The 14,624-nt window shown below is 37.7% G+C and overlaps 1 pseudogene; it reads left to right on the top strand.

The window, feature by feature from the left end:
- The first annotated feature begins 4,120 nt into the window (after positions 1–4,120).
- On the top strand, positions 4,121–6,131 carry LOC125129227 (heterogeneous nuclear ribonucleoprotein K-like; annotated as a pseudogene).
- Positions 6,132–14,624: the final 8,493 nt, after the last annotated feature.

The following is a 14,624-nucleotide window of genomic DNA, read 5'->3' as shown; positions in this document are numbered from 1 at the left end:
CAAGTTTATTGCTCTCAGGTTAATATTTCAATGTTTTGTATACTTTATGCTTTCTTATTGGGAGCAACTACCCATTGTATGTGAAGATGACATGGTTTCCCAAGAAAAGCTGCTGATTGAGATGGTGGAAGGAATAGCACATTTCTCCTTGGATTTTGAGCCAATTCAGGTGATGTAACTACCTGTGAAACAAATGCGCTGCCATGTATTGGGGAAACAGTTTAAACTGCAGTGACCGCAGCTCTCTGAACCCTCTAGAGCAATCACTTTTCAGGAAGGAGGGTGGAAAAAATATGGGAAAAATTGTCATAAAAAGGAAAAGCGGACTGAATGGAAGTCAGAGAAAGGCTAGGGATGGTGGAAGAGGGAGAGGGTGCCAAGAGGAAGTTCTGAATGAGGAAGTGCAGGATGAAACTGCTGTTTGCTCTGGTTGGCCTCAAGATAACCTATTTGGATAAACATGAAGTACCTATTTGGTTTCTAGTTTTCCTATTAAATGGTATGTGAAGGGTTAATTTGTTGTAGATTAAAACATGAGATACCAACAGCATGTATTATTTTCTTTTCCTCTGATGCCCCTCACCCCTAAAGACAGAAAACTGGGCTGTTCATCACCCCTTGGGAAATTGGCACCAAACAACAAAAAACTAATACAGAACTTTCAGCTTTCAATGTAAAATGTGTATGCATTTTTGTGATTGAGACACTAGAAGGACCCCCAAGAATCTGGAGAGGGGAAGCTGACATGTTCTTTAATGGGGTTCTTCTTAGAAGCCACATACCACAGCCCCCAGCCCCACTGGAAGAGTGGAAAGGTGTTTCAGGGTGTGCCCCAAGCTTCATGAGAACCTCTCCCAGAGCATAGCATGTACCACTGTGATGTGGGAGATAGGTACCTGATTTCCAGGCTGGTTGGTTTATCAATAGCTAAAAGGCAACATTGGGAGCCAAGATCAATTGCACCAGAGGTGGAATGATGCAAGGGGAAGATATCTTGGGATGACCCCACTCAAGAGTATTTCCTGCCAGGAATGAGGGGAATGCTTCAGAAAGAATAGGAGTGGATTTTCAAGTGAAGATGAAGGTGCTTTACTTTGTAAGCTGCCAAGCAGGTAAAAGGAGGCATTTCCAACTCCATGATACTGTAATCAGAAGTTCCTATTAAGGAGTTCTTGCTGTAGCTGAGTGGGTTAAGGACCCGACTAGTATCCATGAGGATGTGGTTTTGATCCCCGGCCTCACTCAGTAGGTTAAAGATCCTGCATTGCAGCAAGCTGCAGCATAGGTCACAGATGTGTCTTGGATCTGGCATTGCTGTGGCTGTGGCGTAGGCGGGAAGCTGCAGTTCGGATCTGACTCCTGGCCTGGGAACTTCCATATGCCACAGGTGCGGCTGTAAAAAGGAAAAAAAAAAAAAAAAAAAAAAGAAAGAAAAAAGAAGTTCCCATTAAGATATTTCTGAGAAATTTATAAATGCATCTTAAGAGAGGAAAAACCAGAAGACCAGATTAAAATCCTTAGGGCATCTTTGCTGATCCCTAACCTCTCTATTGAATTTGCATTTCCACATTCTGATGAGGCCAGAGACTAGAGCCCATAGGAGAGAAAAAATAAACCAGCATATTTCACTTAAGATAGATCCCATCTGAGAGGTAAAGATGTCTTTAATTTGCAGAAAGTTGAAAATGTTAATATCAGACTTTGCTGGTCATGTCATTAATAGCTAGCATTGACGGAATGGTAAGAGAAAGTAGAATTGCTTTCTGTTAGTATCACTTTTTCACTTCATCCAGTAAGTGGCCATTCTCTTATCACTGATCAGTAAGTATCTTACTTTACATCTATAAGATAAAGATACAAGGAAAAGATCCCTCAAATTATAAGAAAGGAGATTGGAGTTTGAGTATGAGTTCTCTTTATTAGCTATGGTGCCTCTCTGAGCCTCATTTTCTCATATTTAAAACAAAATTATCCTTTCCCCATCTGTTTCACAGTATTTTTCTAATTTCTAGCTTTAGATTGTTTTATTTTTAATGTATTGAAATCTGCTAGAAAAAAATCCTGTCTGTGATACCATTTTAGATTGTAGGAGTCTTCAGTGTAATTATTATCTTGTCCTTAACTCTCGCCTTCTATTTCCTGTATGTGCTCTTCATCCATGAATCTTCTATATTTGGTTTTGTGTGTGTGTGTGAAATTGGAGCATATTTCTTCTTCATGTCCTGTTTCTGCATTCTGCATGTATTATCTTTGATTTCTTTGAGTTTTGTTCTTAAATGTTAAAAACTATAGCAACTTGACTATTTTCCAGTACACACCACACCACACACACACACACACACACACAATGATTAATCATGGATTAATCCCTAAACTGGCATTCATCTCTTCCTTCCCCCAACCCCCACCCTCACCTACTTCACACTCTCCTTCCTTTCTTCTCTCTGTCTCTTTCTCTCAGTCCCTCTCGGTAACTCCTTTAAGAGTCACCCCAACAGATAATGGAAGTGTTGTTTGGAAAGATTAACTTCCCTCCATCTCTTCCTTGCCCACTTCTTTTTATGAAATTGTGCTTTAAAGTGATTTCATCATCTATTTATCTATCTTCTCACCTTCCTATATTACTTCTTTGTATCTTACCTAAATTATTACCACAGATGGTAATGGACATTTATATCCTCAGGTTTTCATAATCCAATCTGTGCTGTGGTGATGCTTCTAAAATGCACTTCTAGTCCTGTCATCCTCTTGTTTGAAACCCTCATATTTTCCCACATTGTATTTAGGATCATTTTCAACTTCTTACTTAGCATGTATGACATTTGAGGATGTTTACAACATGACCACATTTTGCCAGTTTCCTCTCTTGTCAATCTCTATCCTCTGGTCAGATCCTTTTGTTCCTTTTCCCACAAGATGCCAAGAACCTTCACTTCTCTTGGCTGTTCCTCATGCTGTTCCTTCCACCCAGATCCCAGTTGTCCTTTCTTTTCTTATCCATTTGTTAAATTCTTCTTCTTCATATTCTTATCAAATATAAAATACCAAATGCCCTCCTCTGCGAAGCTTTTCATATAACGTCAAGAAAATTAATCACTTACTGCATTTATATAAACCTTCCAAATCCCCCATTTCTTTTTTGTCAGTAACCTCTGTGTTTGCCTAGAGTTTACCTGGGCCTGTTGACTGAAAATTAGTTTGCTCATTCTTTTCAACCCTTATAGGCAAAAGAAATGCTCTGGGTTATTTATTAAAATAGCTGGTGTATTTTTAGGGTTTACTATGCACCAGGCACTGGTGTACTCATGTACAACTGAATTACTTTGCTGTACATGTGAAATTAACACATTATAAATCAACCATACTTCAACTTTTTTTTTGTCTTTTTAGGGCAGTCCCCATGGCATGTGGAGGTTCCCAGGCTAGGGGTCAAATCAGGGCTGTAGCCGCTGGCCTAGCCACAGCCTCAGCAAAGCCACATTTGAGCCATTTTCAACCTACACCACAGCTCGTGGCAATGTAGTATCCTTAACTCACTGAGTGAGGCCAGGGATCCAACCAGAGTTCTCATGGATACTAGTCAGATTCATTTCTGCTGAGTCATAATGGGAACTCCCCATACGTTGATTTAAAAAAAAAATGAAAGTTAAGTGCTGTAAGGATTTTCAATTGAATTTAATTAATGTCCATTGAAATTCAAAATTAGAAAAAGGAGTGGGATTTCAGATACCTCTGTATCACCAAGGGAAGGTGATTGTAACCCAGAGCATGCTGATCAGGGTCTGTGCATCAAGTCAGGGCTTGGCTTTATGATAAAAATAGGCACTATCCTTTCCATTGCAATAAAAAATATTTAACTGCACTTTAGCCATATACAATGAATACATAAATAAATATATCTAATTATGTCTTCAAATATTTTGCTCTTTTATATTCCTTTATACTAGTATTTCCAAGGGAATGGGTCAAATTATTGCTTAAATATGTTATCTTTAAAAGGGAGATGTTCTCTCACATTATCAGAGGTATCTACATTTTCAGAGAAAGGAGGAGGGCACTCCAGGTGAAAGTACCACAGACACCGTTATCCTCTGTTTCTTCACAGCACCAACCTTGATGTCTTGCCTACATCCCACTTATTGTAGCCTAGAGGCAAATGCAGCACTAGAGTGTCAGTTGGTCTTGCCCAGAACCCTTCAGTTCTGCTCTGAAAGGATATGTAACTGATTGGTGTGTCTGTTTAATACAAGAAAATGGAAACTGAACAACCAGAGGAAACCTTTCCCAACACTGAAACCAATGGCAAATTTGGTAAACTCCTTGCTAAAGATACAGAAGAGGAACAAGCTTTAAAAAGATCTAAAAACACTGATGAGATGTTTGAATTATGTATCCTGCTTCAGAGCAAGACTGCTGGGGTAGTGTTTAGGATATGAGGCAAGAATATTAAGGCCCTCCTACAGGCTACAATGCCAGTGTTTCAGTCCCAGACAGCAGTGCCACCAAGTGCGTATTGAGTATCATTGCTGATATTGAAACAATTGGAGAAATTCTGAAGAAAATCATCCCTACCTTAGAAGAGGGCCTGCAGTTGCCATCACTCACTGCAACCAGCCAGCTCCTGCTTGAATCTGATGCTATGGAATGCTAAAATTGCCAACTCTATAAAGGAAGTGACTTTGACTGTGAGTTGAGATTGTTGGGTCCATTAGGGTCTGGAAGGAGGAATCATTGGGGTCGAAGGTGATAAAATCAAAGAACTTCGAGAGAACACTGAGACAACAATCAAGCTTTTCCAGGAATGTTGACCTCAGTCCACTGACAGAGTCGTTCTCATTGGAACAAAACCTGACAGGGTTGTAGAGTGTATAAAGATCATCCTTGATCTCATGTCAGAGCCACCAATCAAAGGAGGTGCTCAGCCTCACCATCCCCATTTGTATGATGAAACCTATGATTATGGTAGCTTTACAATGATGTTTGATGATCGCCGTGGATGTCCCATGGGATTTCCCAAGCAAGGAAAAGATGGTTTTGACAGAATGCCTCCTGGTTGAGGAGGGCGTCTCATGCCTCCATCTAGAAGGGATTATAATAATTTGAGCCCTTATCTAGGACTTCCTCCATCTCTTCCTGGATGAGATGGCTGGGGTGGTAGCAGTGCTCAGAATCTTCCTCTTCTACCACCACCACCACCACCTAGAGGAGGAGATCTAATGGCCTATGACAGAAGAAGAAGACCTGGAGACTGCTGTGGTTTCATGGTTGGTTTAAGTGCTGATGAAACCTGGGATTCTTCAGTGGATACATGGAGCTCATCAGAGTGGCAGATGGCTTATGAACCACAGGGTGGCTCTGGATATGATTATTCCTATGTGGGGTATTGTGGCTCATATGGTGATCTTGGTGGACCTATTATTATTACACCAGTAAATACGCCCAAAGATTTGGCTGGACCTGTTATTGGCAAATGTGGTCAGTGGATTAAACAAATCCTTCATGAATCAGGAACTTCAATAAAAAATTGATGAGCCTTTAGAAGGGTCCAAAGCTTGGATCATTACCATTACAAGAACACAGGACCAGATAGAGAATATACAATATTTGCTGCAGAACAGTGTGAAGCAGTATTCTGGGAAGTTTTTCTAAGGCTAGTGAAGAACTGAAGGAGTCCTACAGTTTTTTGTTTGTTTGTTTGTTTGTTTTATATGCTTCTGTTTAAAAAGTCAGCATTCCTCTGCTTCATAGGTATTCTGCATTTGAAATGTAGTGAAGTCTTTGCTGTTCACCAGATGTAATGTTTTAGTTCTTACAAACAGGGTTGGGGTATGTGGGAGGGTGTGCAAAAACTAATGTTGGAATTTTGGAACAGCAGCAGATGAGTGAATTTTAATTTTTGTTCATTGTTGGTGGTTTAACAAAATTGCCCCCAAGTAATTATTGTGAACATTTTGCTTTATGGTCACTGTAACATTTGGTGGGGGTAGGGCATGGAAAAAAATAACAATAGTCCATATATCCCTGGCATCTATTCAGACAAGTGTGCAGAATGTAATGCTTTTTTGTAAGAAAAGTTCTACGATTTTTAAAATAAACTAAGTAAACCTAAAAAAAAAAAAGCCAGCTGAATCCAACAACATATAAAAAAGATCATACACTATGACCAAGTGGGATTCATGCCAGGTTCACAAGGATAGTTCAGCATATGCAAATCAATCAAATTACACCAAATTAAAAGAGGAAATACACCAAATTAAAAAAAGGAAAGTCAAAAACCACATCTCAATAGATGCAGAAAAAGCATCTGACAAAGTTTAACATCCATTCATGACAAAAACTCTTACCAAAGTGGGTATTAAAGGAATATACTTGAACATAATAAAAGCCATTTATGGCAAACCCACAGCAAACACAATACTCAACAGAGAAAAGCTGAAAGCCTTCCTGCTAAAATCTGGAACAAGACAAAATGCCCACTCTCACCACTTTAATTCAACACATACTATTGGAAGTCCTAGCCACAGCAATCAGACAAACAAAAGAAATAAAACGCATCCAAAATGGAAGAGAAGAGGTAAAATTGTCACGGTATGCAGATGACATGATACTATACATAGAAAACCCTAAGGACTCCACACAAAAACTACTCAAACTGATCAATGAATTCAGCAAAGAAGCAGGATATAATATTAATATTCAGAAGTTAGTTGCATTTCTATATACTAACAATGAAACATTAGAAAAGGAATATAAAAATGTAATATCTTTTAAAATTGCACTCCAAAAAATCAAATACCTAGGAATAAACCTGACCAAGGAGGTGAAAGACTTAAATACTGAGAACTATATAACAATCAGGGACACTAAACAGGATTCAAAGAAATGGAAAGATATTCCATGCTCCTGGGTTGGAAAAGTTAATATTGTTTAAATGGCCATACTACCCAAAGCAATCTATAGATTCAGTGCAATCCTTACCAAATTACCCATGACATTTTTCATAGAACTAGAACAAACAATTCAAAAATTTATATGGACTAAAAAAAGACCCAGAATTGCCAAAACAATCCTGAGGAACAAAAACTAAGTAGGAGGCATAACTCTCCCAGACCTCAGGCAATATTACAAAGCTACAATGTTCAAAACAGTGTGGTACTGGTACCAAAAGAGACATACAGACCAATGGAATAGAATAGAGAATGTGGAAATAAACCCAGATACCTATGGTCAATTAATGTTCAACAAAGTAGGCAAGAAGATAAAATGGGGAAAATACAGTTCCTTCAGCAAGTGGTGCTGGGAAAACTGGACAGCCTCATGTAAATCAATGAAATTGGAACACACCCTCACCCATGCACAAAAATAAACTCAAAATGGCTTAAAGACTTAAACGTAAGAGCAGACACCATCATACTCCTAGAAGAGAACATAGGAAAAACATTCTCTGACATCAGCCTGTATACAAATGGTTTTTAGGTGAGTCTCCCAAGGCAATAGAAATAAAAGCAAAAATAAACCAATAGGATCTAATCAAACTGACAAGGTTTTGCACAGCAAAGGAAAGCATAAAAAAAGAAGAAAAAAAAAGACAACCTATGGAATGGGAGAAAGTAGTTTCAAATGATGCAACTGACAAAGGTTTAATCTCCAAAATATACAAACAATTTATACATCTCAACAGCAAAAAAAAAACCCCAAAAAAAACCAGTTGAAAAATTGGCAAAAGATGTGCATAGACATTTCTTCAAAGAAGATATACAGATGGCTAACAAGCATATGAAAAACGTTCAACATTACTAATTATTAGAGAAATGCAAATCAAAACTACTATGAGGTACTACCTCAAACCAGTCAGAATGGTCATTATTAACAAGTCAACAAATAAAAAATGCTGGAGATGGTGTGGAGAAAAGGGCACCCTTCTACTGTTGGTGGAAATGTAAATTGATGCAACCACTATGGAAAACAGCATGGAGGTGCCTCAGAAAACTAAATATAGAACTACCATATGATCCAGAAATCCTACTCTTGGGCATATATCCAGACAAAACTTTCATTGAAAAAGATACACACACCCCTATGTTCATCACAGCACTGTTCACAATAGCCAAGACTAGAAAACAACCTAAATGTCCATCAACAGATGAACTGATTAAGAAAATGTGGTATATATACACAATGGGATACTACTCAGCACTTAAAAAAGAACAAAATAATGCCATTTGCAGCAACATGGATGGAACTAAAGACTCATACTAAGTGACATAAATCAGAAAGAGAAAGACAAATACCATATGAGATTACTTATATCTGGCATCTAATATATAGCACAAATGAAGCTTTCCACGGAAAAGAAACTCATGGACTTGCAGATCAGACTCATGGTTGCCAAGAGGGAGGAGGAGGGGAAGGGAGTGGGATTGACTGGGAGTTTGGGGTTAATAGATGCAAACTATTGCATTTGAAGTGTATAAGCCATGAGACCCTGCTCTATGGCACAAGGGACTATATCTAGTCACTTGTGATGGAACATGATGGAGGATAATGCAAGAAAAAGAATATGTATATGTATGATTGGGGGGTCACTTTGCTGTACAGTAGAAATTGATGCAGTACTGTAAATCAACTATAATGGAAAAAATAAAAATCATATAAAAATAAAGTTTTCAGATTTGAATGCTATAAGAAAGAGATTTATTTTAAATTTATTTGAAAAAGCATGGAAATCCTAGTTGCTCATAAAGTGGATCCCAGTGAAAAGCATTATTAATCAAGAGATAAATAAAGCTGCTTAGATACAGAAAGTGCCAAAAAACTTTTTGAGACACGTCAGTTTTATTATTTGCCTTTAAACTCATTTTTGCCTTCAACAGCACAATGGAGTAATTACGAACACAGCTCCAGACCCAGAGCTGCATTAGTTTACATCCCGGTTCAGTCATTCCATAGCTGTGCTATCTCTGACAGGTTGCTCAACTTTCCTGGACCTTCGTTTACTCACTTGTGTGAAGGTTATTGTTGACCTCTTAGGGTTACTGTGAGAATTCAATAAATTAAAATGTAAATCACTTACAGTAGTGTCTGTCGTATGAAATCAGCTAATAAATTTGATTGTTGTTGGGAAAGCAGAGGGGAAATGAAGACAGAGAAAATACTGTGAATCTTACAACAACCCAAAGTTCAGTGTTTGCTTTACCTCTTCAGATTTGTTTGTGCATTAATAAGTGAGATAAGTTTCTAAGAAAGCCACCGTGAAGGGCAGTGGGCATGCAGAAAAGAATACGAAATAGACCTCATTCTCAAATGACAAGCTGTACAGATTCAACAATCTGTAATAGCATCCCCACTCAAAGCGGTTTGGGATTATTTATAAAAACTCCATGAAATTCTATCTGCTGACACGAAAATAGCGTTCTGTTAATTTTGATAGTATTCTAATCTCTTTCTTCCCCTATTTACGGCAGTCAGTGCAATGGAAAAAACATGCATTTACTGCCTGCTATCAGCATTGTTTCTTATTTAATTCACATCTCCAGACTGAAGGGGCAGTTAGCCAGGTCTCTGAGTAATGACTCTGAAAGTACCTATGAAATAGCCTTGTGCTAAAATCAGAAGTTCCATTATTTCAGAGCAAAAGATGGTTATCTCTGCAAACTTCCAGCAATACAGGTTGGAAAGCAGATCATATATTCTATGCAATGGCAGTGATCTTGCAGTTTAAACTTGGAAAGATCAATGTGTATCGCACATTTTCATTTGGCCATTCTATAACTTACTCTTCTACATTTTGCCATCTTGGTAAAAAATACCACTATTATTGCCTCAATAGTCTTGAATCACTTTGGCCTTTTTGGTCATAGCTCTTGTCAAAAGGGTGGCTTTCTCTTACTCGATAACTCAGAGGTAGAACTTGGCGCCTCAAGTCCAAGTCCGGGGGTTTCAATGGTGTGGTGTGCTCTTCTGTTTCGGGCCAGGTCTTGAGGACATTCTGTTTGAGCACGAATGAACCAACAGGAACTGTGATCCTGGCCAGAGACATATTATTCACAGATCATACCAGCTACATTGTCCACATCATATTTAAGATACCGTAAGTTAGATCTGCTTTTACCAGAATGTCATTTTCTACTCTTGGCATCACCAGAATTGTATTGTTTCAGTACTCTCTCTATGACTTTGGGATTTTATACAGCATCATAATTGTGCATTCTGTGAATATTAAACTTGGTTATTTGTAGACTAAGGGCATAGGGAACACAGAAGCAAAATACACTAAGGACATCCTAAATTCTCCTTCACCCCTCAAAATGATATAATCACACATGAGGACTCTATAAAAATTCATTCTGCAGAACAGGGAGAGGTCTTGCATTTCACATTTAGCTACCGCTGAGAATATGCTAAAAGCTTTTTCTGAGACAGACTGTCATTTCTACAAATGTCAGGCTTACAGACATGCAATGCTGCACAAACTCACTTTAATTTGGACAATAACTAAGAGCTTGTCACATGCTAAATCATTGGAACTATTTCCTACTTAATTCGCAGTAAAGAAAACAGAAAGCTCTCCTCAGGCCTCTTCTATTTTCCTTTCCATGTCCCACCATCAAAATACACTATTTTATATCATACACAAAAAATTTTTGAGTATTTTGGATCTCCTATGACATATTATTTTGTGTCATCTTATTCCCATTATTAGAGGCTTCTTCTGCCTTGTTATTTAATAGCAGCTTCTTATTAGAAACATAATTCTGTCTCTCTCCTGAGAAAGCCTAAAATTGCTGTGTTAATATTTATTTCACAAAGGAAAACAAGATATCAAAAAAAGACTATACCAACATTATATGAAGACCACGTGAAGAATCTTCTAAATGAATCATCACTTTCCATGTAGATTTGATATTTTTCTTCTTATGATTTCCAGGGAACACTAGCTTAAAGATTAGATAGCTCCTCTTCCTGGGGATGAAGATTAAATAAGGAGCAATATTAATCAAGGAGCAATAGTAATCCTGTGTTTGTATTTATGAGAATTTTAAGGCTTTATGCCCTTAATTAAACATTGCCACTAGGGGAAGAGATTCTCCTGAATTACCGGCAATTACGCAAGAGTGGTTTTATTTATGGCAAAGCAATAGGTGGCATATGTTTCAGGAATGTTGCCATGACATTACTCCTCAATCCCTCGTTTGAGTCTCTTCAGTATCTTCAGCTATTACCGAGGGAGCATCTGCTAGCCCATTGCCTATAACCAAAGTCTGGCTCTGGGGAAAAGGTGAACTACCACAAATGGGAGATCCATCAGTGGCAGATGGCAGTTATAGACCTTTATAGGTATTTTAAGTAATCATCTGATGAAGGATGTTCACGGATATTCTATCTCAGTGGTATGACCTAAAGTGAGTAGGGCGAAGAGTTGGGATCAGGGACCACAACATTCCAGGGGCAGTGGAGGTGGCAGCAGCATCTTTGTTCAGTGACAGCAGTAGCAGCAATCACCTGAAGTCCAGTGTCAGATTGCATTGTGACAGTAGGTGGTGGAGACAATGTCAGTGCCATTTCCATTAGACTGTTCTGAGGCCTGAATGTGATGGAATGTTATAATACAAATAGTAATAATGACTGAGAATTTTCTAAAATTAATGGCAGACACCAAACCAGGACGCTCAGAGAACACCAAGAGACTAATACAACAAGCAAAATCATCTGGGTATATTCTATTTACACTTCATAAAATTGTCACAAAGAAAAATCTTGAAAGAAACCAGAGGAAAAGAACATCTCCACATAGGAAAACAAAGGAAAGAATTAGAGTGGACTTATCTTCCTAAAGAACTTCTTTTAATATTTTCTGCAGGGGAGGCCTACTGAATATTCCCTCAGTTTGGTTTGGCTGTGAAATTGTCTTTCTCCTTCCCTATTGAGAGAATATGCTTGTCTTGAAAGACAAAAACTATAAAACCTTACAAAAGGAGGCATAAATAACTTTAATACCCCTATATTTATTAAGGAAATTGAAGTGAGAGTCAAAAATCTTCCAAACCCAAAACACTAGGTTCAGGAGGTTTCACAGGTGAATTTTATCAAATATTTTTTAACCAGCTTTTTTTTTTCATTTTTATTTATTTGTTTTTCAATTAAAGTATAGTTGATTTTCAATGTTGTATCAATTTCTGCTGCACAGCATAGTGACCCAGTCATACATATGTATGTATTTAATGTATGTGTATGTATACTTATGCAAACTTAATTTAGCTTATTTTGCAATTACTATAGCTTTATAGTATGTCTAAAGTCAGTAATCACATATTGAGTGGATGACGGGTTCTGCTGACTTAGCAGTGTTCTTGCTAGAACTGGATTTTATTTTGCAAGACTAACCTGACTCTGGTCATTTCTTGCATATATCTATACATTCTATTTTTCATACTATCTTCCTCTGTTATGTCTATCCTAAGAGACTGGATATAGATACCAAATATTTAAAGAATAAATTATATCAAATGATACCATTCTGCACAATCTCTTCTAGAAAATAGAACCACAAGGAACATTTTCTAGGTTGGTCTATGAAGCCATTACATTTGATGAAGATTCTTTGCTTGACACCCAAGAGGAGCCTGAAGAGACATGACAACTAAATGTATTGTGCTATCTTGGGGAAAAAAATAGGATAGTAGGTAAAAAGTAAGAAAATATGAGGAAAGTATAAACTTTAGTTAATAATAGATTAACATTAAGTTATTAATTATGACAAATGTACCATGCTAATGTTAAATATAAGCAATGGATGAAGCTAGGTCCAAAAATCTTTCTACACAATTTTAAAATCCAAAACTTCTAAAAAAAGTGCTTAAGATTTAAAATCATTTCATTTGGTGGCAAAACATTACCTGTTTACCATCTTCATTTATCCCACTTTAGTGTAAATATCTGTATATTTTGATCTAGAAATATTATTATCTCATTGCAGTGTCCTGCTCTAAATGGGTCTAGAGGGATTATAGAATATATGATATATGTATCACGTTGCCTTTCTAGAATCCAAAATATTTGGATTCCAGAGCTTATTTTCCCCAAACATTTTGGTCAGTAATTGTGAATCTTTAGGGTCTAGTCCACTGGGTTATGTGAGGCTTATATGAAATAATTCACATGACAGACTCAATCCAGTACCTGCCATGTAATTAATAGGCTAACTATTACATGGCAGGTACTGGATTAATAATTATTAATATTATCTATTATCCAATAATAACTTATAATTGTTACAGTTGCATTTTCTAACACTCCATGAATTAAACAAATCTTTTTCTCTGTAGCCTGAAATCCTAAGAGGGCTCAGCTCTCTGGAAAATTTGGAGGGGATTTGGTATCCCCAAACAAGAAATATACTTTTCCAGTGAGGACCCCTTCCCTTCTCACACTTACTTATACCTTCATTATGTGGACATTACTGAGACATTGGCTGGCATGCATTTAATCTTTCCTGCTATTGATTGGATCTGTGTAATAGGGTGATCGATGGGCTGCACTGAGTTGAGCTGAAAGATGTCCTAACATTGTGGCTTAATTTCCAGCTCACAAATTGTGCTTTCTTCACAGATTTGAATGTGCTGTGACATGCCCTTCTCCTAAATCTGTGAGGTAAAAATGCATGTCATCTTGTTTTGGGTGATATAATTGTTTCCTAACAGCTTTTCTTTCCCACAAGAGTTATAAGAAAACAGAAAGTAGACTGAATCCATCTCTAGATCATCACCTTGTTTTAGGGGTGATCCAGGTGGCACCAGATTTATTTTCATTTAGAGATAACCAAACACAGTGAGGACAAACACATTGTTGTCCTTTTTTGGAACCTGGCTCAGAGGCTTCCTTTGCTTCCTGTTTGTAAGCCCTTGTGGTCAAAGGGACTTGATATTAACCCAATATCCACAGTTATGTTCAGCTGCCAAGAGTGGCCTGACCAGGGGACATATTTTCCACATGTTTTTGACCGAACGTGGCAGTCCTGGTGTGTGATTCTTCCTGCTCTGAAAACAAAATTCCTTTATTATGACGCTCTTTTCTTTCTTCCTTTGTGTGGATTGCCTTTTCACTATTTTCTCTGGTCTTGCTATCTATCCCTTGTTAAGTCATGTTTTGACTTCAGGTCTTCCTCCATTTGGGAGTAAGCCTTGTGTGATAGAAATATTCTGCCACCAGCCAGACATTTTCTTTTGAGAGAGAAGGTCCTCAAGGGTGTTAAGTGTTGGTGTGGAACTTGTTTCTTAAGGGCTAGTGAATTAGAGAAGATCTAATTTGCTGTGTGAGAACCTGAGCCCTTTGGACCATTTTAAAGGAATTATAAAATTTCTGATTGTATTGTCCATACATGTGAATTACCATGATATAGAGGTTCTTTGCCTGGAAGACCAATAGCATGGCCATATCTGCAATGGTTTTAGCTGTGTGTGGCCACAATGATTTTAGCAAGTTTTGCGTGGAAACAGAAGAAGGAGCAACTACATGGATTGCTTTTAGTCCAAAGACTGTAACTCTCTCCTCACACTCCAGGCCTTTTAAGCTCCCCTCTTTTTGATAGTTGGGAGCCTGACATTTTTATTCAGTAGAACTTTTTT

Source organism: Phacochoerus africanus, chromosome 6, assembly GCF_016906955.1.
Source record: "Phacochoerus africanus isolate WHEZ1 chromosome 6, ROS_Pafr_v1, whole genome shotgun sequence".
Taxonomy (NCBI): Eukaryota; Metazoa; Chordata; class Mammalia; order Artiodactyla; family Suidae; genus Phacochoerus; species Phacochoerus africanus.
This window is presented reverse-complemented; position numbering and strand designations above follow the sequence as displayed.